General features: G+C 39.6%; 1 protein-coding gene across 5 annotated transcripts in view; it reads right to left on the reverse strand.

Annotated features, from left to right (window-relative positions):
* The window catches only part of TMEM200A (transmembrane protein 200A), a 71699-nt gene that overhangs the window by 35738 nt on the left and 9361 nt on the right, over positions 1–26600 (reverse strand). For 2 of the 5 annotated variants that reach the window (XM_036872083.1, XM_036872082.1), the window contains one exon: positions 20744–20970. The exons of 2 other annotated variants lie outside the window; for them this stretch is intronic. The gene's annotated coding sequence lies outside the window, so the exon portion shown is untranslated. Of the gene's footprint in view, positions 1–14782; positions 14845–20743; positions 20971–26600 lie in introns of all 5 variants that reach the window. One more of the 5 variants, XM_036872084.1, reaches the window with a different exon arrangement.

Genomic DNA, 26600 nt, shown 5'->3' on the forward strand with positions numbered 1-26600 from the left:
ATCCATCCTAAATATAATAGTTTGAATCTGCTAATCCCAAACTCCTAATCCTTCCCCCGCTCTCCATCCCACGGTTTTCACATCTATCTCCTTACTGCTCTGAACTTCTCAACCACATCTTATCAAGCTTTGCATGCCTGCACTTTGTAGTGGAGCATAGTAAGTACCAACACAAGTTTGATGAATGAACTGAATTTATCACAAGTGTTAGAATACCGATGGTATGTAAGTAATACGTCAACACAGTTGTTATATAAAAATAAAAGGATAGAGGACAGAAAATTCAAAAATCAGGTCTGAGACGTAGTCTTAAATCTGCTTCAAAAGAAAATTAAGTCTCAAAGTTTGTGAGAGTCAAGCTCCCTTTGCACATGAACCTTTATATACCTTTTCTGTTTCTTAAATGCCATTTGTAGGCTGATTTGCAATATAAATTATTTGTCTACTTTGGGTTTTTTCTCCTCTAGATTGGCGGCAACTTGAGGGCTATCTCTCCTATTCATTGCTGGGTTTCTTAGAGCCCGAATCAGTGTTTTAAACATCGTAGGCATTTATGAGATTGGCCAAATCGAGTATCTTCATGTACATAGGAATCTTCATGTACATAGGTGTACACAGATGTAAAGAGTATCTTCATGTTAAGGTGTAATTGATGTTAAATTATTGAGATAATTATTTGAATAGAGATAATTTAGGCAACAAACGTTTTGGTTTTGAATTACCTACATCATTATTTTAATAATCTTTGCTAATGCAGACAAAATATATCTCTTAAGCACAGCAATCCTACTGAAGTAAGATCCTGGCCCAAATGAGAAGAAGTTATTAATCCTGATGCCAAACATGTGTCATATTTCACAATCTTGATACCTGTCACATTCCAAAGTGAATTGAATCCCTGGATAAAAGGAAACATTCGGTAAGATTTTTTCCAATTAATTTTGCTTCTATCATTGTTATTCAGAAGGTACTTAAAATATGTTTAAGCATTTTCAGATGCAAAAAGATTTTTAAGAGATACATACACATGTGATTAAACAATAAAGAAAAGGGAGAAAATAATATAAAATTCAGGATATTGTTTGAGGGAGAGAAGGAAGAGGATCAGAGCACACAAGTGGTTCAGATGTATTGGGAAGGGTCTAGTTTTAAGCTAGGTTGTGTGTTATACTGTTAATCTTTAAACTGCGCATACATTTTATATTTCTCCTTTATACATGTGGTATGTTGTATATAGTTTTCAAAATCAAATAAAAGGACAGAAATGACTTGGCTACATTATATATTAATGAAAAGGATCCAAGGTGAAAGTTAGAAATGGAAGTTATGAAAAGACAAGGATAACTGTTGGAGGTGGATCCCAGAAGAGCAATGATTTATGGGTTCCTGAGATGGATGAATGAACCTTGGAAAAGAGGGTCATCTATTCCTTATTAGAAGTCAGGGAATGACAGAGGATGAAAATATGAAAAGAAGCACGCATTAGCTTGAGGCAGATGCAACTGCTGACTTTGCAAGTCAAAACCAGTCAAACACTGGCAATTTCATATGGGTCTGTCCAATACATAGAGAGGCTGTGGTCCAGTGAGGTGGTAAGCAAGTCTGTCATCTGGACCAGGAAGCAGTGGGTGAGGAAACCTGGGGAGGGCGGTATGAGCTGGCATAGGAAGAGGACAAGAGGCTCCCAAGAGGACCTCTGAGCAGTGCTGAAAGCACACCCAGGGCTGGAGACCACAACTGTGTAAGGGCAGTGATGTGCAAGGCATTGTCTCCAGCAGCCCTGAGCAATCCAGCTGTCAGAGGTGAGTGACTGTTCACAAGGGTGTGATGCACATAATTTCTCCTTCTTGAAATGACTCTCCTACCATGACACCAAATCAACTAATGGAAAGTGAATGGTAGGAAGAAATCAAAACAAACTGCTGCAGTAGTGGATTTAAGTAAAGCAATTCTTCAAAGTTTCCATAATAAGAATGATTCGGGCTTCCCTGGTGGCACAGTGGTTGAGAATCCATCTGCCAACGCAGGGGACACAGGTTCGAGCCCTGGTCCAGGAAGATCCCTTATGCCATGGAGCAACTCAGCCCATGCGCCACAACTACCGAGCCTGCGCTCTAATGCCCGCGAGCCACGACTACTGAAGCCCACGTGCCTAGAGCCCGTGCTCTGCCACAAGAGAAGCCACCGCAATGAGAAGCCCACGCACTGCAACAAAGAGTAGCCCCTGCTCGCCGCAACTAGAGAAAGCCCGCGTGCAGCAATGAAGACCCAACACAGCCAATAAATAAATAAATTAATTAAATTTTTTAAAAAAGAATGATTCACTCAAAAATCGTAGAATGATTCATGCTTTTGCATTTAAAAATACAAGCTATCAAAGAGTACACATTTCTTTTTCAAAATTTTATAATATTAAACATACAATTTGCTTCTTCCAATAACACTGTGATCATATAAGCGATCACCAATGTAAGTTAGAAGGAAAACATTTCCTCAAAGGTAAAAAAAGAGAGAACTATGTCTGGACACCATTTATCAAAATAATAACAATAACAAAGAAGACTCCATTATTCTACATATCTAGAATTTGCTTGGTATGGGAGTGATATCTTCTTTGGTCATGCATTCTGTCTGAACAATGGGAAAGGAAATCTGTGATCTGCTGTCATCAAAAATTAATTATTGTGAATGTTCTGTTACATTTATCAACAGAATTCAAAGTAGTAATTAGTGATCACTAATGCAGTCACATGTCAGATACTTCTCAGCATGGGGGGGACCATTAGTGTGAGGAATACAGACAGAATGTTCCATCCATGTGCTTTTCCCAAATGTTTTTACCTGGTGCAGCTGCACCTAGAGATAGAAGGAGAGAAGCAAGGCTGCCAGTGACAGAAATAATATGAAATTAAGCCACTGCAGATTTGGAGTATGAAGGTTGCACTGACTTGTATTTATTTCTTTATACTTTTCTAAATTATCTAATTTGTTTTTGAAGAGAAAAGTTGAGTATTATTTTCACAAAACCAACAACAACAGTCTCAAAAACCAACTCCCTCATTTCCTCTTGGGAAATTTGATTTTTTTATAACTTTTATCTCACCAATTTGGAATATTCTTAGTTCAAAAAAAAAACTGGTCAAAGCCCAAAATGTCTGAGGATTTTCTCAAAATTCCAATAAAGATATAAGCAAACAAAAATACATAAATAATACAATAGCCAAGACATGGAAACAACCTAAATGTCCATTGACAGATGAATGGATAAAGAAGATGTGGTACATATATACAATGGAATACTACTCAGCCATAAAAAAGAATGAAATAATGCCATTTGCAGCAACATGGATGGACCTAGAGATTATCATACTAAGTGAAGTCAGAAAGAGAAAGACAAATACCATATGGTATCACTTATATGTGGAATCTAAAATATGACACAAATGAACTTATCTACAAAACAGAAACAGACTCACAGACCTATAGAACAGATTTGTGGTTGCCAAGGGAGGTGGGGGAGGGAGGGAGTGGGAGTTTGGGATTAGTAGATGCAAACTACTCTATATAGAATGGATAAACAAACAAGGTCCTACTGTATAGCACAAGGAACTATATTCAATACCCTGTGGTAAACCATTATGAAAAAGAATGTATATATGTGTATAACTGAATCACTTTGCTGTACACCTGAAACTAACACAACATTGTAAATCAACTATATTTCAATAAAGTAAATTTTAGAAAATACATAGATAAAAAGTTCGTGCAAAAGATTTTCCTTAAATTTTTAAAATCTTTTAATATTATCACCTGCCAGTATCTGCAGAACACCCACTATGTGTAAGAAATTGCTGGCCCCATGTCCATAAATGTCAGAAACACTAATAAATATAAAGTCTGAGAGTGGAGAACATTTTTTAAAGCTTTCGCTGATGTTTTTAAGGCCCCTAAAAATGTAAACCGTATAGATTTTGCACACAAGTTCATAATTAAAGTATGTCTGATACTTTTGTTTGAAAATGATTTCAACACCAAATGTCCCTTATTAGCATTTTCATACTTAGTCCAGGGAGGAAGATGAAGACGTTAAAGTGTTAAGTTTTAGCCACTAAGGGCACCATCACAAAATTGATATCCCTGCCCTTTTTAGAACTACCATCAAAAAAGACCACACCATTATGGTCTCTATATTTTAACTACCATTATATGTAGCATTTGCTTTAAATTCAATCAGGGGATTTCCCTGGCAGTCCAGTGGTTAAGACTCCGTGCTTCCAACACAGGGGGCGTGAGTTCGGTCCCTGGTCAGAGAACTAAGATTCCACATGCTGCATGGAGTGGCCAAAGTAAATAAATAAATAAAATAAAATAAAGTCATGGGCTCTAAGGTAAAGGGCACTAAACTACAAGTCAGAAGATCAGTGTTTTAAAAAAAAAAATTCAATCAGACTTTGATCCAGCTAGTAACCTTCTTGAATACATAACACAATCCAGTCAAGGAAATGAGTGGCGAGCCTCTTCTAACATCACTACCAGCGAAACCTTTCCCAGCTGACCAGTGAATTTAAAAGCAATTGTTATGAACAGATATATAGTTTACTAACCTTTTGTTTTTAAAAAATCACTTCCTAATACCAGGTTTCATAAGAGCTTTGTAAAAATTACTTAATTAAGCATTTAAGATTCTCAGCCAGAATCTGAAATATTTTCTGAGCTACTTTCACTCAAATTAGTTGTTTATGTAATCATTCCCTCTGAAGAAAAAATTTGTGAGATCTGTTTTTCCTGAGTATGCCTTCACAAATGTGCTATTAATGTTTCAGATAGTATAATGGAACAGACTGTCCAGGGCAGGTGATTGGAACTGCTCCAAAATTACAGATTGATTTTGACATGTTTCAGCTGGCTGGCATTTCAACTAAGGGTTCCAACCACTTGGGAGAAGGGAAAACTACTGAAATGACCCTTTTTCCAGGCAACTCAATCTAGCTGCAATTATAGCCAATCCATCTAGTATGGCTATGCAGCTAGTCAGGATTGTTTTTGTGGGGAAAGGGATGAGGGTTTTTTTTTTCATCCTATATGCAGAAACAACAATGAAGGTATTCGATACACCTAATAAAATGTACTGAGTGCTCACTACTTTCAAAGCATTGAGATACAGTGAAAATAATGCAAGACAAAGAGAAAAGACCAGTATTCTGGCGTAGGTTCTAGCACAGGCCAGCTGGGTGGCCATAGGTAAGTCACTTAAGTGTTCTCAGCCTCAATGAAGGCAATAGATCACGTGGCAGTAGATCGCATGAACTTTCAAATCCTGACCCACTTATAAGCTTAGGATTCTGTGATCCACTGTTCACTAAAGGGTCTTGAGACTTTTGCGAGAAGGCAAGTAAATCACACCCACTACCCTCTATTTACCCAGTACTGTAACTTTCATTCCAAAGAGAGAACTTCTAACATCCCATGCCTACTGGAAGCTCCAGAATGTAAATTCAGCCTTCACTCCAATGCTCTGTATGTACCATTTGACATCTTAACAAATGCATAAAAAATGCCAAAAAATAAATCAGCAAGGGCACTGTCAGCCAGACATGAAGCGAAGAGGCTAATCTGTGCCCAAAAATGTCCTCCCACGTGTAAAGAAACTGGTAATTGGAAGTAAGAGGAATTCCCCACCTCCAAGAGCAGACTGTGCAGAGGCGGGGCGCCCCTGCCAATACCCAAACCTTTGCCAGAAGCAGAAGCAGCGTGGGGAGAGAAGAAAGCTCTTCCACCCCCGCTACTCTGAGTATTTACAGGGATGCATTCCAGCTCCTGGCAGGAACCTGCTGGCAGAAGTAAGTATTCCCTTCTGCAGGAACGGAAGGGAATTTCAGTGTGACAGTTGTGAGACAGCAAAATCAGATCAAGCCTTGATAAAAGGTCTTTCTTGAGCATCAGTTCTGCATTTCCCCTTGAAGCAGTCCCAGGCTTACAGATTCTCGGCTGGGTTTAGAGGAAGGGTGTTGGCGTTTTCCACACAGAGCAGTCAAGATCCAAATCTCCTGGGGTTGGTATAAGGTTTTTCAGAAATGGATGAATATTGACGTCAAACTCTAACAGCTGACTCACAAATACAGTTTACTGAATCCCTTAAACACAACCAGGGATGCGATTCACTGCTATTTCACCTCAGTGACAAAGCAATGCACAAATAACGGGTGTGGAAACTTGTTCATTACTCTAATTGAAGGGCAACATATGCTGTTCCATATGTCAAATCAAAAAGAGGAAGAGAAATCCTTCCTGAAAAGATGAGATGACATTTCAAACGATAAAACATGACTAGAGGTTTTTCAAATGTAATTTATAAAAGGCACATATTTGAACAACAAAGAAATGTGTTCCTTTGCCCAACCAGAAAGCAACATGGTTCCTTCGATGGAATCATGGGTTAAAATAATTAGTGATGTCACTAAATGATATTTTGGTCATCTCCTTAATGTTGAGAAAGCTGTACACCATGTTTCCCTGCTTTGTATGTCAGGCCTGAAAAATGATCTTCCTGAAAAAGGACTCTTGAGACTACCGCTTTTAGCAGCGAACTAGTCTAAAAACGCTTAGGTAGAAAATGACAAAACACTGGCACCATTTGTGGCTCGGGCCATGTGATCCCAAGGCATTGTGGCCCGCTGAACACCATCTTTGATCAGGCTCTTTACACACGGCTGTTACTGGCACTGGAGGCTTGAAACTGCTGTAAAACATCTGCCCACTGCACATGTGCCTTTGATGTCTGAGCTGGTCATTTCTGGCCCCCAGGCAATGACTCCATTTGTTGCAAAATTACTTCATCTCTGTTGCCATAACACTAGGTGTGTACCTTTTAAATAGCACTCTATTATAAGCATTGATTCACTTTTCCTTCTGGTGTTTCTCCCTCGTTCTCAGCGACAGTAAAAGAAGGCAGCATGCCTTAACACCCAGACCCTTTGGAATTCCTCCCGCTATTATCTATTACAGATGAGCTTTCTCAGTTAAGACTTCTAACTTGATCTCAGCTTTAAGCTTCTGTATCTACTGACCACTGGATTCTATCCAATAGAGATACCAACATGGTTTCTTCATTCCAAATTTTGCTGGTTACTTCTGTCAATTTATTCTGATTCAATTTTGTTCCTGCAGTTTTGTAAGTCTACACTGCCTGACTCAATCTTATGGAATCCTAGCTTTACTCAACTATAAATAGTAGTTATTTATAGTCGTCACCTTATTATGTGCCAAGAAATGAGCTACTCACTAGAGAAACCAAAATGAATGAGAAATCAAAATGGATGCAATGTCAAAAACTGACAATTTAGGGAATTCCCTGGCGGTCCAGTGGTTAGGACTCCGTGCTTTCACTGCTGAGGGCTCAGGTTCCATCCCTGGTCGGGGAACTAAGATCCCACAAGCTGTGTGGCAAGGCCAAAAAAAAAAAAAAAAATTTCACAATTTAGTGGGAAACACAATCAAGAAACATAAGTCATCATAGTAAGTGCCAGAAGATACCTATGCAGAGTGTTACTATGGTAAGAGCACAGGCACATAGTGGAGAAATTATTTCAGCAAAGGGTGGTCAAGTACTGCTTCTAAGATGAAGAGACAATGGAACTTTGACTTAAAGATGAATAGATGTTAGCTTAACAAAGAAAACAGAAGAAACAAGGAGGAGGGGACAGTTGGCATAGGCATGGAAGCATGAGTGAACCTGGCATGTTAGGGTCTGATTGCTAAAGCATGTTGGGATATTACCCATGGTGAGCCTAAAAGGTAAGCATGTCACCAAGGGCCATCTACGTCATGCTTGAGAGGCTGACCTTCATTAAAAAGACAATGAGAAACACTAAGGAGTATCCCCACCCAGGAAGCAAGACAACGAACAGATAGGCTGAAGGTGAAACTAGAGGCAGAAAGGCTGGTTTTAAGGACTGCTGTAACAATCTAAGCAAGAAAGGACCAAAACCTTCACTGCAGCCATTGCACTTAAAATGGATAAGAATAGGCCACACTGAACTGAAATGACAGGTGGGATTAACAAAAGGGATTTGTAGGGATTTGCTGGGTGGGACCAGCGAAATGGTGAGCGAAGGAGTAAGAGATGGTTCTCAGGTACCTGGTGAAGGCATGTTTTTGGACAATAAAAACATCTACCATTTATTAAGCAGGCCAGGCAATATTTTCTAAGTGATTTACATGCATTACTTAATTTGATCTTCACAATAACCCTGGAAGATCGGTATCTGTTTGACAGAGGAGGGCAATGAGGCAACAAGAGGAGAAATAATATGCCCAAGGTCACTGAGTTATCAAAGAACAAAGGAAGATTCTGACTCCAGAGCCCTGCACCAGTCCCTGGGATAAAGAATTCTGAAAAGTTGAAAAGGGGCAAGGAAGTAATATCATGAGTTCAACTGGATACACGTTGGGGTTTTGTTTCCAGAGTTTGTGAAATATATAAGAGAAGATCTCTAGTAGGGCTAGGAAACATGATTCTGGAATTAATAGGGAGGTTCTAAGCTAAAGATACATGTTTAGGAATCTTCAGGGTACAGGTGGTATTTGGAGCCTGGGTGCAGAAAGTGTTATAAAGTTTAAAAAAAGAGGTGGAGAGAAAGAGGCGCCTTTGATCTCTGCCTGGACCTTGAAGCCTAAAGTCTCAAGTATCCAATGCCGCTTTGAGTGAACACACTGCATAATTCTGTCAACGATCAGGGCATGGGGGAAAGGAAGATTGAGAAGAAGGTGGTAGCACTAATGGTTTCAGAAAAGAGACTTGAGATTACAGCGGGTCCTTGCCCTTTTGGTCCAGAAGTAAACAAAAAATTCATATAATGAACCAACACAGTTACTATAACTGATTAGTTCTTTAAGTGTCTTTTCCTTTTCTTTCCATATTCAATGCACCTCTGCCCTGTGTGGGAGCTGAGGCTCAGAGAAAGACACAGTGCAGCTTCCTAGGGGCTGGCAGTCTGGTTGGGAGAAGGCACAGGCAAGCTGATTATTACATACAAATCCAGCGATGCTGCAGGACTGCTGTATACAGTGATTCTCAACTGCTGGCAGCTTTGTCCCCAGACGACAAGAGGCAATGTCAGGAGGTATTTTTTACTGTTCAACTTGGTCTGCGCTTAACGCTGAAGTTCCTGGCAGATGTGACTAAACATCCTAAAATGCACAGGACGACCTTCCACAACAAAGGATTATCTGGTCCAAACAACCAATAGTGGGAAGGTTGAGAAATCCTGCTCTAATGAAGGAGAGCAAAGTCCAGGGCAGACGGACCAAACACTCAAGGCTGCCTTGGAGGATCAGAGCAACCTCAACATTGGAGTGGATTCCAGCAGAAGGAATCTGCCAGGAAATGAGTGGATATCTGATCTTCGTGGACCCGTGTTCCTTGCTGAGCAGTATTTTTTTCACAGTCCCAATCCATTATCAGCATTTATTAAGCACCTACTATATGCAATGCAATCCCCCCATGATATGGAGGAGAAATATTCATAAGAAAGGCAGGGCTCACACTCTTAAGGGTATAAAGAATGCTAACTTAGCAAGGTTTTTCACATGCTTTATCATTTAAAACTCAGAGTAATCCAGTGAAGCAGGTAGTACTAGCCTCACTTTGTCAATTCATTAATGGCTCACTGAGATCAAATGACATACTTCAGACCACACAGAAAGTGGTGCTGCTCCAAACGCCAATGTCACCCTCTTCTCCTCCTGCCCTCTGCACGATAGCACCCTGCAGAATGCAGCTCACACTCACCCGACATGGCAAGAGGCACCCGTCATTTCACCAAAATGGGACTCAAGTCAAGTTTGCTATTCAGCTACAGTGAAGAACTTCAGAATGCTTCTTGGTTAAAACTAGACGACTGGGGGGTTGGGGATAGGGATAGATTAGGAGTTCAGGATTAGCAGATACACACTACTACATATAAAATAGATAAACAACAAGGACCTACTGTATAGCACAGGGAACCATACTCAATATCTTGTAATAACCTGTAATGGAAAAGAATCTGAAAAGGAATAAATATATATATGTATAACTGAAACACTTTGCTGTATACACCTGAAACGATCACAACATTATAAATTACCTACACTTCAATGAAAATAAAGTAAAAGAAAATAAAAGAAAAAGAAAAAAAATAACTGGATGACTGAGAGGTATAATAAGATCTCGTTTCTCCAGAATCCAAACAACTGAGATAAAATAAATAAAATTGTATGATTTATAATCATGTCTATCAGGGCTGAAATTTTATAATCAAAGAAAAATTAAATTATATAGTCAAAAATAGTTTGAAGGCTGCTGGGCATTTAATTTTTCATACTGTTTTTTGGAAACCGATTCAGAGTAATTTTTAGTTAACCAGAACATCCAAGAAATCAAAACACTTCTGGCCGTCCTTGAGGTGTGCTTAATGTACTTGTAAGCAGAATAACTTTTATTAGTAACTCAATTGTCAATATGAGCAATTTTTACCTGGTTAAACCTTCCTAAGGAAGCATATTAACAAAGAACTGGGTGGAGAATTTATAGCTTTATTGTGACAAAGTGGGCCCATGTAATGAGCCCACAGAAGTCTGAACATATGTCCTTTACTTAGCACAACTAACCTGGAAATTTTACTGAGAAAGTTTGAAATTTCTGAGAAAATCTGAAATTCAGTGAATCATCAGAATCTATTGATGGTGTTAAAATCTGGCTGTGATCTCCTATATCTAAAAGTAATGGTTCCTCAAAATTCTGGAGTTGTATCACTGCTTTCCTCCTATCATATTCAAAAATTTTTGGTGGAGGGCCCTGGGATCCACATTAACCTCATATATTACTCTCAAGTATATAACATTTACTTTCAATTTTTTATAAGATGATGATACAGTTGTGGGTTGAGGGAGGCAACATAATGTCAAAGGAGCAAGAGCTCCAGAGACAGACCCCTTACTCGATGAGCAACCAAGGACAAGTTCCTTCACTTTTCTAGAATATTCTTAGATGCACAATTGTTACCTCACATGGTGCAGTGAGAATCAAGTGAGAAGGTATGGACAAAGTAACCTAGCAAGGTACACAGAGTACATACTAACAAATGTGAGGCATTTTCCTTCACAGAAAGATCAAGTTCTAAAGTAATATTTACCTTTCTATTTGGAAAGGCCACCTTTCACAGGGGTCATGTACAGTGGAGCTGGCTTGGTGAATCAAAGTTCCTGCTCCTAGCTTTCCTTAATCCTTTTCTGCAGGCTCACACCTCCCTCTTCCCCTAATGGTACAAGCACTGATATATCTACTCTGCTCATCATTATTCCCAGCATGTGCCTTCACTGCCCTTTTCAAAGTCTACACCTGGCATTCTGGACAGTGCGCTACAGTAGAACATGCCCTGGGCTGAGAATCAGGAGACCCCTCAGGCCCCTCCCAATCTGCTTCCTGCTTCCACTAATATTCCACTAATATCTTGCAGTATGACTGGATCCCAATTCTAAATCTTTGTTCTCTCATATGTAAAATCAGAGGACTATATTAGAAGGTCTTCTATAGTCTACCCAAATCCAACAATCTATAGTTATAACCTAAAATTATATCCTAAGGTTCTAATTTGTTGAGAGGCCATGAAAATATCATTGGCTTATCTAATTATCTAAACATAATGAAGCTAGAATATAGTAGTATTTTCATATTATGTTTATTTTATATTTATATTCAGTTTACCTTTATTAGATTAATGATGAGCAGTTGCTTTTTTAATAAGTTTTCTTGTCTTCTCCTTAAACGTAATGATCAGTGTTAAAATTACCACCATTCAGTGAGTGCCATGAGTTATATGATTTTGTAAGCACACATACCTGCAGAAGTTGATGTAATTCACATAAACTGCAATAAATATGCTTTCTGTAAGGATACTGAAATGCTTCTTTTTTTCAGTCTTAGTGATTTTAGTGTTTATATAACTGATTGATGCACATATTTTTTAAGTACTGGAATTATTTTAAAAAATCAAATATGTACTTACATACATAAAAATTAATAGTCGTTTTTCTAGTGACCAGATTGAGAAAGCATGGTTATCTAATTATGCCACTCACTAAATCAATCACCTTATCAGAAGTAGAAAAAATAGGGCTATATGAGTTTAGATTAGGGAGTGAAAACACACATAATCAAGAATGCACATGTAACATCAACAGACACTGAACTTATCTAAGCAATGAATTGTCATACTTTGAAAATAGGTCCCATTTTCCCTAAGGACAGGTATAATACCTCTCTTGATCATTCATTCTGCAGGTTATCAACTTAGGAAGTGTCTATATAGCTGATTTCCTAATGTTGTAATTTAAGCACATTTCCTTTCGAATTGTTTTTTCCCTAAAGAGGGAGGTATCTGATTCTTACATTTGAAAGCTATTAATATAAACTTTCTCTTTTCCAGAATAATCCTAGTTCCTTTCACATTTTGCAACATCTTAATCAGGCCTTATTGCTCACCTAAACGTCAACTCCCTCACGGCCTCTTCATTTGGAGATTACTGAAGTGGACATGATGATCTCCACTAGTGTACAGTATAAGGATGTTACTAACATTTAAAATTTCACTCTCCTCTTTCCTGGGTGGAACTTGCCTTTCTCCCTTCCACTCCCATATACTCATTATGAAAATGTCCACCTGTGAAAGGAAAATTATCCTGAGAAGTGGAAACTAACTGTAAATTTTCAATTCTCTGTGACACTGGAATACCTACCCTTCACATCTTTGCATTCTTTCTTACTTTCACAAAGGCAAACAGAATTTTTGAAACTTCCAAAGAGAAAACAATTGGACAGGACTCTGAGTCACTCTAGTCAGAAAATTTAAACCTAATAAATATACAAAACAATGAATATATCAGAAAATCTCTAAAACAAAAAAGTTTAAACCTAAATATTCCCAAATCCAGTAGCCAAAGAGCCTCACCTATAACTGTTCCAGGGAAACACAGTTAAGGGTATGGAAACTGTACCATGATTTTGGTCTAGAGTTCCCTCTACAGAATTTGAGTCTCCTTGGCTCAACCATTTGTAAACAAACTTGAAAAGTCATGTGGTTGAGTCCACATGACCACACTCATAAGACCACACCCAATGACCTATCCTTTTAAAACCCTACCCAAACAAAACAGCCTTTCTGCTACAAAGGAATTATGGGAATTTTCCCAAAGGCCTTTAATGTTGTTATGTGATTGACATTTTTATGATAAACACAATAGGGCTGGGGGACAGTTACAGACAGGTAACCCCTCCTTTCTTTTCGTGCATTTCAGAGTCTTGCACCACCAACTTCACATAAGGAAGACATACTATCACAAGATGATAGAGCTAGAATGGATCATAAAGGTCACATCCTCTTCAATTGACAATTAAAGGGCCTTCTCCTACCCACTCACTTTAATAGCATCAGAGGATTATTGATGAATGAGCCATGATGTGAGACTGCCTTCAACACAGCTGAAAGGTTTCCGATTTAGAAATAGGTTCTCAGTGAGGGAGTGCCTGGGAGTCCTGCAGGGAAATCTATAAAAGGATCTGGCTTTCAACTGCTGCTGTGGAAGAAAAAGGAATACTGACTTTTGAGCACAAGTTTTAAAATAACAAAGCAAAATTTGCAAAGCAAATTTACTATAAAATGTTCCAAGGTCATACCTGCTGAGATTACATTTTTACTAGTTTCTTTTTTCTTTCTTTCTTCTTCTTCTTTTTGTGTTTTTTTTTTTTTTTTTTTTTGGCTGTGGGGAGGTGGGAGAAAAAGTGTTTCAATGCCAATGACCTAGAGTAGCTTTTAAAGACCTATGGTTTCTTTTCTGCCCTAAAAGGGTGAGATACTTTTCCATACTTTATATTTTTCCCAACGACTATACAGTTGCTGTATAAACCCAGATACATACACATGAGTGAAATAAAGAATACAGGAAAATTCTAGATTATGTAAATGTAAGAGCCCTTTGCTCGCAAATATATTAACAATTTTCCTTAGAATATCAATATGATTTCAGAAAAACAGGAGTTTCTTTCTCAGCTGAAGGATAATATTCTCAACTGTTCATTTTGCATTTCAAAGCATGACCAAAGGGCAAAACGTCACCCCGAAAAACTCAGCTGAAAATTCTTCTTATGGTTTATTTATAATAATGTGAGATTACATAGCGTTATGAGTTAGTTGAGGCTCAGACTCTTAGAAAAGGTTTTCAAAAAGGAAAATGACAGGCAAGATCAGTGGTTGCAAGGTTACAGACCTCTTTTCATTCCAAGCAGAACATAATGTAGTTTTAAAATTACAGAAGTGCAGAGAGATTAATTTTTCTTTTCGACAATGAGCTTCTAATTAAGGGCATTTTCTTTTGGGGATTTGGGTGGAGAGCAAAGACCTGGAGGAATGAGGCGCAATCCTGCTAAAGAGCCTCCTCAACAAAATGGTCTGCAAACTTTTTTACAGTGAGTGTTTCACCAGAGTAGCGGCCTATCTTTATTGTGCATTAAAAGTATTTACTGGAGAAGCTTTGATTTGGCAACATAAGACAACTGCTTTATATAATCAGGTTAACAAAAGAAATGGCCTGCCAAATCCCTGACAATAAACTGTTAGGAATTTAAAGGAACTCTGTTAGATCCCTGAAAGAATAAACAGATAATAAAAATAATCGTAAAAAGCCACCTTCTAGGCGACAACGTCCTCCAGGGCCCTGATGTCATCCCACACTGTCACTCACTCACCTCCAGGCACAGAGTCCCAGTAAGGAGCCCTGGTCCCCATCAGACCTTGCAGTAGCTTCAGGCTATAAGAAATTAAAAGTTTTATCATGTGGTCTTCATAACTGATAATTCCCCCAAAATGCATGCATGGAGCAAAATGTTAACAAAGAAAATCCCCTTTCTAGATAAAGACTTTTTTCTGACTACTTTCTTCCATATTTATATCCAAAAGATTGTATTAAACCTGACAATCTTGCTGTGTTTCTCTCTACCACTGGATGAGATGCTAATAAAGATAAATCCTTTTACGAAAAGATAATAAATGTACTCCAAATGTTAACTGTTGTAATATTAGAAGAAAAGCAAAAATAATCCCAAAGTGTCTGACACCGTGAAGCTTCTAAGAGAAAAAAATTCCTTCAGAAAACTTTCAGGGATCGTTATCTGCCCCTTGACAAGTTAACAAGTGTGATCTGATCTTCACTTTAAATGTTAAGCTTCATTAAAAAAATTCCAAAATATCCAATGATACATCTGAAAAACATGCTTTTCTTTCCCAAGATTGCAAAGAAATTGCAAAGGAAAGTTTTAAATATCACAAGAATCAATATTTCCTTTTTAATTAATTAAAAACTATAATTTAAAAACGTTGGTAGCAGACCACATTGCAGCCTTTAGAAAGGTATGTTTATCAAAACTTCAGTACCATGACAAATGTTTATAATAAACTAAAATAAATTCATAAAGAATAAATTTACTTTTTATAAAGTAACTATAAAAACAACTTACAATGTTGAGAAAGTACTTAAGAAATGATTTCTTCTTTTTTCATATCATTTGAATATATTATTCCTGTAAAATTCTTTGGGTCCACTGGCCCTCAAAGTTTTAATATTTGTCAGAATTATTCAGAACATTTTTAAAAGAGAATGATAATCCTCTGTACTCATAATGAAGACAGTATTCACCACTTTCTGATACTCATTTTTATCTCTATGCCAACCAAATGTGATTTACTAAAACATTAAAAATTGAAACTGAAGACACTTATTGGGTTTTGAGCCTGACAGCTCATACTTTATTGATCAGTATTTTCAGAGAGACCGGAAAGTAGTATCTAGATACATAGCTGAGTTATGAACTATGTTTGGGAAGCTGATTATTTGTCACTGTCAGGCATTCAAGTGTTCAACTTTCAGTTTTATTAAGATACCTTCATGGATGTTTCAAAACATCAAAATGAAAAAGGCCAAGAAAAGGACTGGATTTTCTGTTGTTATTTAACACTCCCCATCTGGCTATGTTCTGGAATGCCAGGACGCCCAGACGTGCTGTCTTATACTGTTTCCACTTCGTGCCTCACACTGTGCCAGACCCTTTACTTACATGACCTTTTATAACCCGACCATGCTTCCAAGGAAGTCATGCTGTCCCACGCTAGGGAGAGTGAACTAAGGCTCAGAGCGGTTAAGTAACCTGACCGAGATCACATAGCTTTTAGGGTGTAAAGCTCAAATTCTCCAGTGATTTTCAAATTATCCCTGGCAATGAGACTCTTGTTTTCAAAAAAGAGAAGAAAGCTACTAAGTCTAGGGTAGCTCTTCCTCTGAACTAGTTAATACCTTTGGCTTGATAAGACCTGCCCGTCAACCAAGGTGACACTATCCCACCTGATGCTACTACAGGGGTTCATAAACCCCTCAGAGCTGCTGTTTTAATTCAACTGAATTTGACAATTCAAAAATTAGAGAGGAGTCTTAAACTTAATAGAACACCACAACTGGCCATAAGGAGCTCACACCATTCATCAGGTAAGAGGGTTTGCTTCCGGTATGGAGTCCCTAGGGGGCCAGAGCAGGTGTCTAGAGGAGCCTGGTCACAGAAGAAACTTAATAGCAGGAACTTAGCAGACTTAGGAGCAGAAACTTGGCTGCTTGGTGCATCTACCTTGCCCCTGCCCCAAGAAGACAGAGAAGGAACCTTTCTGGGGGTGGGGAGGAGGTACTTCTTTTGTTTTTTTATTGAAGTATAGCTGATTTACAATATTATATTAGTTTCAAAATTAGTTTCATTACAAGATAATGGCTATAACTCCCAGTGCTATACAGTATATCCTGGTTGCTTATCTATGTTACGCATAGCAGTTAGTTTGTATCTCTTCATCCCATACCCCTACTGCTCGTGGGGCTGCTGCCTTTCTTGAGACCCCTGTCCATGGTCTCCAAAAAGCTGAAGTGGTTCTATATGTTGGTAACATTCCTGGTGGTACCACCACCAATGGAAAAAAATAATTCCCCTTCCACTCTCCATTCAATTCTTTTTGTTGTCCTGAAGGAGGCATTAGGTCCACTTTTACTACTTATACACTTCAGTCTAGAACAGAGACAGAAGGTAGAGAAGTCACTCTTTGTGGATCAGGCTTAGCTGCTGGCATGAGCAAAGCATCTCAGAGGTGCAGGAAAGTGCAACCAACTCTCCCAGGAGAAAGGATTTCATCTTAGGTAACAGGCAGAGATAACAGTTTTATCCCACAGACTGTGTGCGCAAAACAAAGGCATGGTGGTGGGAGCCAGTGGAGAAAAAGGCCAAGAAAAGGACTAGATTATCTACTGTCATTGAACACTCCTCCTCTGGCTATGTTCTGGAATGACAGGACGCCCAGACTTGCTGCCTCATACTGTTTCCACTTCGTGCCTCACGCTGTGCCAGACCCTTTACTTACATGACCTTTTATAACCCAACCATGCTTCCAAGGAAGTCATGCTGTCCCACGCTAGGAAGAGCGAACTAAGGCTCAGAGAGGTTAAGTAACTTGACCAAGATCACATAGCTTTTAGGGTGTAAAGCTCGAATTCTCCAGTGATTTTCAAATTATCCCTGGCAATGGGACTCTTTTTTTTCCAAACAAAATCTCACTTAAATCATAAATAGCCCAGATAATCAAAAGTTGACTCTATATTTAAAAAGTATCTTTGAAGGGGAGCCACTTCAGCTAGACAGCCAGGTGATAGGGATTCTGGAATGAATGGAAGAGAAAATGCAGGTAAGAGATGAGATCCCACTCAGAGATGGTCCAGCAGGTCCGGGAACCAGCCTTTCAAAAGTTAACCTTTAATTAGCAATTCCTCAAATCTCATCGGCTAAACTATAGAGCTAAAGGATAAGACCCATACAAACCTTTCTGGTGCCTACACTTAAATTTTAAAATGGCACTCTGCCTCTTTCCACAGACTGCTTTTTATATGTGCACGTCGACAGACAAAAAAAAAAAAAAAGGCTTTCTCCCACTCTGCAGGAATAATATCATGCTATAACGTGTGCCTGACATAGCACAAGGCAGCTTAGGGACCGTCACTCAATGTACTGCAGTTGTACAGAAAGATGGCTGACATTCTAAAAGAACTGCACTTGCAGGGAAGTTACTGGAGTCCCCAGCACAGTAATCCAGGGCTGACAGTTATTTCTCATTCATCTTCTGCACCAGACATAGTTATCCACCGGGAAGTCAACTTCCATGACTAGTTATAAAAAGTCCTCTCTGAACCGGAAAACGGCCCCACTTCTCTCCTCAAAGGTTATCTTCAGAAATGGTTCACACAGAGGCACACATTTGGAAAAAAAAAAAAAATTGTTTTTTGGTTGGGAGCAAGCAAGAAGACGGATCATCAAATATAGCCAGCAGTATCTGGCACTACTTCTTAGGACACATCGCTGTGAAGGTCTTATGTAACTGATGGACACTTATGCCAGTGGATAAAACTTATGGATAAAACCAGTGGTAAGCTCACCTTCTAAGCATTCAAATAACAAAAGAAAGGTGCCAAAGGAGGTCTGGAGGATTCTCATTGACACAGGGGACCCTGGGCAGCAAGGTGCAAACTCCCAAAGGACTCAAAGTCCAGGAGAGTTTTTTTATTATACACTTGTCAATCATAACTTAAGAAAGTACTATGGACATAATAGCACTATTAAGTGCTTTGATAACTTCATACTATAAATAAAGTTATTCCTGAATCTTAAATAATCTTTTAATATGAAGAAAAATATTAAAAAATGAAAAGACTACATTAGAAGATTAGAGAAAATGTAAATGTAGTTAATCCCCTCTAATGTGACAATGCGCACACAAGGATGATTTTTATTTTTGCACATTAGTTTCACGTACTACTGGTGACTTTCCACTGTGTCTTTTCCTGTAGGAAAATACAAGAACAAGGATGTGATGCTCCCTCAGGGTCCACTGTCACACACAGAATGGGCTAAGCTAAGCTCCCAAGTGGGGAGGCTAAAGGCAACCTCAAATAACAGGTGTCTTTTCTCTTCAATTTTAATGAGCTAAAATGTGATTGTAATAAGAGCCAGGGTAATCCTCTGAGTCTTTTGCTAGCTATCCAAGCAACTCTCTTTTAAATTATATACTTTCCTTATAGTGTCCTGAAAGAGAAAAAACAGCTTTAAAATGCCTGTCACATAGATAACATATGACCTAGTAATGCTTTAAAATAAAGTTATAAAATAAATAAGTCCTGGGGAATGTAATGTACAACATGGTGACTATAGTTAATAATACTGTATTGTATATTTGAAAGTAGCTGAGAGTAGATCTCAAAAGTTCTCATCACAAGAAAAAAAATTTGTAACTATGCGTTAATTTGATGGATGTTAATTTAAGTAGACTTATTGTGGTAAGCATTTCACAATACATACATATATTAAATCATTATGTTGTATACCTGAAACTAATATATTATACATCAATTATGTCTCAATTTTTAAAAAGTATATATGGGGACTTCCCTGATAGTCCAGTAGTAAAGAATCCACCTTACAATACAGGGGATGTGGATTTGATCCCTGGTCAGGGAACTAAGATCCCACATGCTGCGGGGCAACTAAGCCCGTGTGCCACAACTACTGAGATCACGCACCTCAACTAGAGAGCCTGCTTGTTGCAAACTACAGAGCCCACGTGCTCTGGAACCCACACGCCACAACTACAAAGCCCACGCGCCCTGGAGCCTACGTGCCACAACCAGAGAAGAGAAAAACCCGTGCACCACAACTAGAGAGAAGCCCGCACGCCGCAACTAGAGAGAAACCTGCGTGCTATGGTGAAAGATCCTACATGCCACAACGAAGTTTCCGCATGCTGCAACTAAGACCCAATGCAGCCAAAAATAAATAAAATAAATAAATAATAAATAAATCTTTTAAAAAATAAATAAAATTTAAAAAATAAATTAAAAATTTTAAAAAAAATTTTAAATAAGAAGTGTATATGCAAATGCTTTAAAAATTTCAAAGACCTACCAAATTGGAAGGCAGCAGTGGAACTGATAGTAGGAATAGATGAGTAACCAGCATGATAATGAAAATGACCTTCAGATATGCTATTCTATCATGATTTTTTTGTGAAGGTATGATTCGTGCATTTATTCTGTTCTAATTTAGCATCAACAACTACGACATGAAATTCAAAAAAAGATTTTCAGCAATTTCTAATCCCATTTCACCCAAAAGTTTATAGGTTAAACTACATCACCGTTGCACTTGTAAGTTTAATCGGAGAAAGAAATTGAACCTAAATCTTCAGAAAGGGCTCAGTAAGGAGCAGGCAAACAAAGCTTTCTTGCTAATACCACGTACTTTTCATGAATGACATCACACCCTTGGCTTTTCTCCTACCTCCAGGGTTGCTACTTCTCTGTATGTTTCTCTAACCACCCTTAAATGTGGAAATCCCCAAAGCATGCTCCTAAGTCACCTTCTTTGTTTGGTCTCTATTCTCTCCATGACTTTATTACCAACTACAAGCTAAGGACTCTCAAATTTATGTCTCCATTCTAAATTTATCATCTGAGCTCCACACCCATCTGTCCAAAAGCCTACTTGCCCTTTCCCCTGGGATATCTCACCTGCAACTCAAATGTAACATGTCCAAAACTGAACTCATGAACGGAACTTAGGAAAAGTCTTCCTCACCTGTATGAATACTACCACCATCCATGCTAAAATCTTGGAGGATCTTGGCCCACATTTTCCGACATGCTCTCAGTTACCAATGTCTGCTGGTTCTGCCTTCAAAACCTGTCTTTACTTTGTCCAGTTCTCTCGAACATCACTGCCACCGATCGAAGGCCCTGTTATCTCTTCCTTTATGCATTCTTGCTTCTTGCAACTCCTTCACCAGGAAACTCCTAGCATGATACCTAAATGCAAATCAGTTCATGTCATTCCTCTTTTTTTCAAAGCCTGCTCTTTGGATTAAGTATCAAACCCTTACCATCTCCCTCAGGGCACTGCATAATGGCTGGCCCAGCTTACAGCTTTTCCTTCCACCGTCTCTCCCCTGCTCACTTTGACCAATAACAGGGCTTATGTTCTGTCCTTCAAAAGCAATCCAACTCCTTCCTTCCTCAACCTCCCTGCTTGGGTTTTCCTTTCTGGCAAGCATCTTCTCCAGACAAGCTCCTCTCGTCTCTGGTCCCATCTTACAAGATATTTCTCAGGGGAGCCTTCATTGACCCTCTGACTCACAACCCTCTCTCCTAGCAACCTGTGTGTCTCCATGCCACGAATCACACTTACATTTTTTTAATATAAATTTATTTTATTTATTTATTTTTGGCTGTGTTGGGTCTTCGTTGCTGCGTGCGGGGTTTCTCTAGTTGAGGCGAGCAGGGGCTACTCTTCGTGGCAGTGCGTGGGCTTCTAATTGCAGTGGCTTCTCTTGTTGTGGAGCATGGGCTCAAGGCACACAGGCTTCAGTAGTTGTGGCACGCGGGCTCAGTAGTTGTGGCTCGCGGGCTCTAGAGCACAGGCTCAGTAGTTGTGGCACACGTGCTTAGTTGCTCCGCGGCATGTGGGATCTTCCCGGACCAGGGCTTGAACCCATGTCCCCTGCATTGGCAGGAGGATTTTTAACCACTGTGCCACCAGGGAAGTCCCACACTTATTATTTATGACGTAATTTTTTGCCCCCATTACTAGAGCATAAGCTCCATGTGCACCCTGTGAACACAGCTCGCTGCTCCCCCCGCACCACACGCAGTCAGTAAGCAGAACACAGCAGTTGCTCCATGAGCATCTCTCGACCAAATGAATGCTGATATTTAAGGAGGTCTTCTGGGCATGCTCCAAGTCATTAACCCTGACAGTCCTGGTTCTTATTAGGTAGCTAATCTCCGGCCAAATTTCACAATGTTTCTCTCCCTTAACCCATGTATGTCACCCCATTCTTCAAGAGCCAAGATCAGGAGGAGAAAGGCCTGGATTTTAATCCTGTATCTGCATCTAATACTTAGTAAGTGAACTTTAGCAAAAGCGGACTGCTTCTCCAGACTTCAGATTTCTTACTGTTGTATGAAAAAGTCTCCTCATGGCTCTCACACTCTGATCGGTGAATGCACAGTTTCCAATCCACAGCAAAATTTTGCTCACACCCAAAGTAAAACATTTTCTTTGGAATTCTCTGGGTTATTCTTGCTTCAAAGTCTTTATCAGTGTCACTTTCATTGGATCACATCACTGCTGAGAATCCTGAACTGGAGTTCAGGCCCATCAGGTAGGGCCTACAGGTGATGAGGCAGAACACCTAGGCCTCCACTCGCTGCATATTCCCTTCTGAGACTAGTTGAGGACCACGAGGACTGGGCCCAGCAAAGCCCCCACTGTAGGTTAGGATCCTGGCAGATGCCTCTTATGCTACCCAGAGTAAAGTCCAAAGTTCCCTCGTGGCCCCAAGGCCCTCTAGAAGTCCCTGCTCTGTTTTAATCACACTGGCCTCTTTGCTATTCAAACATTCCAAGCCAACTCCCACCTCTCCTGCTGCCTCCTCCGGCCTTTGCACTTCCTGCTCTCTGCCTGGCACTCTCCTCTCCCCCAGACCTTCTAATGAGTCCTTCCCTCCCTTTCATTCAGGTCTCGGCTCAAACATCAGACCTGATCACAGGGGCTTTCCGTGACTAGGCCACACTACCCCCATCCCAGCGCTCTCCGTCCCTGAGCTGTGCTTCATTCTTCATATTACTTGTCACAAGAAAGTATACATGTATTGGCTGTCTCCTGAGGAACTTCATTTTGTTTCCTGTTATATATCCAGTGCCTAAATTAGTAGGTACTCAGAAAATATTTATTGAACGAGTGAATGAATAAAGCAATGAATAAGTGATGCTCTATTAGCAACCGAGAAGACAGCAGATCTAAAGCTGCAGGAGTATATGAAGGTCTGGAGGAGTGGTGCCCATGAGGACGTGGAGGGGGAGCTTAGGTCCCTAGACCCCAAGGCTGGTGAGCCAAGGGGGCAGGGTTCATGGGGTTGTGTGTTGGGGGAAGCAGGGGGATGTTGCCAGTCCCTGGGTTTCCTGCCAAATGAACACTGAGTCACTGGCAGCTGGGGAACCCCCAAGGTCATATCAGTAGAAATGAGAATCGGGACGCAGGTGGCCTTGTTACCGAAAGATGGATGGCACGTGCTGCCTTTTTTATCTTTGTCTTCTTTTTGTAATCTGTCTTTTAAAAAAAAAAAAACCTAACCAAATTCCACATTGAAGGCTTCTGTGAAATAATGCACAGTTTCACTCACTACCATCTCCTTTCCCCAAGCTTAGACTCAGGGAGACCCAAAGATCATCTTTCAAAACTCTCACCCTTGCTCCAAGTATGTACCAGATTGCTCTCTGCACTGTGAGTTCCTCGTGAGAAGCCTGTTAACTTCCAGAACTGACCACAGTGGATGGCACTTGGCCCACTCTCCATAAATGTCTGATGACTCAATAAGTATATTTTGAACCCGGTCTCCCGGAAAACAATGAGCTTAACAAGCATCACTAATTATATGCTATTATCATCTATATTCCACTACACTGGTGTTGGCAGAAGAGTTCTGAATAGAGGTTGATTCAACGATTGGGAGACTCATAAAATAAATAAGGAATTTCCACATGTGTTAAATAGAGTGTGATAAAACCAACTGACGCTAATGAAAGCTTTATCTAACATGTGGACTTTCCAGAGACTTCCACCTATACTGCATATAAAGAAGATAATTATAGCTGGGTATTAGATTTTTATTTTCAATATTTCAATTTTTAATTTTGACTATAATTGAAAATTATTATTAATATTCAGAGTACAGTTAACATTTTGTCTAAATTTTATCTAAATATTTTTCTAAGAAATAATTTGGTCTTTTCATAAAAATACTGCCTTAAATGTGATTTTATATAGTAGGGTGATATTTTACTGACAGTTTAGAAGATTCAATATAATTAATTCAGCAAACATTTACTGAATACATACAGTACACAAGTCACTATGCTAGGCACAGTTAAAAAAATATAAGCTTTACATAAAAACTTCACAGTGGACTGATTAAGCTGTTTATATTTTATGGACAGAACTATACTTATATTAATATAGAATATTTGTAGTCATATTAAAAGCCCTTTGAAGGTGGATATACTATTTATGGGATGCCTTCAGCCACATAATGACGTAGGGCACATCTTGAGCAGAACTACACAGGGAGTTTTTAACGCGAACGTTGCTTTTGTTCCCAGCTCCAACACCATCATCACAATATTGCTTAGCATTCTAAACCTCAACCACTATTTTTAATAAATGACCTCAAACATCATGTTCCAGAAGAAACACCTTCTAATGGCTTCCCAGTGCCCTGAAAATAAAGCCTACTCCCCTCCCCAATATGCAAGGCTGGTCTTAGTTCAAATGACAAACGCAGAGAGGTCTTTCCTGACTTTCTGATCTACAGAACCCCAGGCACTCTGTTACATCACGTTCCTTCCTTTTCTCATAGGACTTTCTACTTCCTGAAACTGACTTGTCTTCCTCATTTAGGATGTACACTCCACCACAACCTTTCTTTTGATCTTTACGCTATCCCCAGCTCCCGGCAGGTAACATTTATTGAATCAATTATTAGTGAATGAACTTCCTACAGAGCTTGCATTTACTACATTATGCATGATGAACTTTTATATGTTTCATCAGAGAGCAAATAATAAATGTATAGGTCATACTTTCCTACCTGGTTTCCTACACTATCATGGTGTAAGGCACACCTCACATTTGACAAAATGGGTCATAAATATAATTCAACAGCAACTACTGAATGAATCTCAGTAAATAATGATTTGGTGAACAAATGAATGAAAATAATTTTGCTCAAAATTATTGACTGAGATCCACAGAAGAAAATGGAGTCATAACACTATAATAATATTCTCCAACTTTTAGAAGAAAGCCAGAAGTATTTTTATTGTAGTTGTGAATTATTTCTGCAGCAAAAGAGCAGTTGTGGAAACACTGAAACAGGCACTCAAAAACCACCTCAAATTGACTGCTATGGTAAAGTTCAATAGTTCCTTTGTAGTCTCAAGCAATGTTTTGGGGCAATAAACACCCCACAGAGGTCTGAATAAACTCCAAGTTCCTCCTTCTTGTGGAATAAGGCAAGGTTTATCACTCTGAAAACCGGACACTTCGATATGGTTGGCTTGCCTTTGGGAGAGGGAGTAAAACCAGAAGTTTCCAAATTCAGGATCTTTGTTTGGCTCATTTTGGGGGGATCAGTGACTAAGAGGGCAGAGGGCCTTGGGAAGGAGCTATCCCTCAGGTGTTCACATCCTACCTTAGGGCACAGCCGACCTCAAGTTCTACCCATCAGCACTAACTGCTCCTGGGTCGCCTGCTGAGAGCACAGCCCTGAACAAAACAGACCATGCTCCCTGGGTGACAGCCCCTTCAAACAGTGTAGGGACCACGAGCGCAACAGTCCCAAATGTTCCACAATTCCAGGACTGCGAGGGCCTGACTGCCAAGCTACAGGGGCGGGGCTGGCAGAGCGTTTGCTCCAAAAAGTGAGGCCTTTGTCCAGCATCACCTTCACTCGCAGGTTCTCACACTACGGTCTGAAGTGTGCCCTCGCACGATGTGCCTGCCTGTCATTGGCTTTAAAAAGTCATTCATGGGCTTCCCTGGTGGCGCAGTGGTTGAGAATCTGCCTGCCAATGCAGGGGACACGGGTTCGAGCCCTGGTCTGGGAAGATCCCACATGCCGCGGAGCAACTAGGCCCGTGAGCCACAACTACTGAGCCTGCGCGTCTGGAGCCTGTGCTCCGCAACAAGAGAGGCCGCGATAGTGAGAGGCCCGCGCACCGCGATGAAGAGTGGCCCCCACTTGCCGCAACTAGAGAAAGCCCTCGCACAGAAATGAAGACCCAACACAGCCATAAATTAATTAATTAATTAATTAATGTTTTAAAAAAGTCATTCACAAGCTAATTTTCTCTCTGTCATGGGTCCCTATCTGAATATTCAGGACCACTTTGTGAGTAAATTTTTTTAAATCGAGTGGTTCATCACAACATTTGACGAACCTCCACTCTAAAAGAGAGGTTTTGGTACAAAGGAACAAAATCAGCAGTTGGCATAACTGTTACTCATTTTGAAATGGTAGCTTTTCTCATTTAAGAAAAAAATAAATAAACCCCTAGTGCAGGCACGGTGAGGGGGGATTCCCCTGCATTGTCAATCACAAGTTCACTTACTCTGAAAATCAGTTTGGCATTAAGTACCAAAGGTCTTAAAATATTTACACTCTTTGACCCAGGAATTACCTTTCCATGGATCTTGCTTAAAGAAGTAATCTGAAATATGAACAAAGATTTCATCAAAATGCCAGTTATAAGACCAGTTATTTGGAAACAGCCTAACGGTCCAATCTTAAGGGAATAGTTAATAAATTATGGTAAATCATACAATCAAATATTATACAACACTAATAACGCTTGCGGAGAAGCTGGAAAATATTTAGGAC

Source organism: Balaenoptera musculus, chromosome 12 (assembly GCF_009873245.2).
Source record: "Balaenoptera musculus isolate JJ_BM4_2016_0621 chromosome 12, mBalMus1.pri.v3, whole genome shotgun sequence".
Classification (NCBI taxonomy): domain Eukaryota; kingdom Metazoa; phylum Chordata; class Mammalia; order Artiodactyla; family Balaenopteridae; genus Balaenoptera; species Balaenoptera musculus.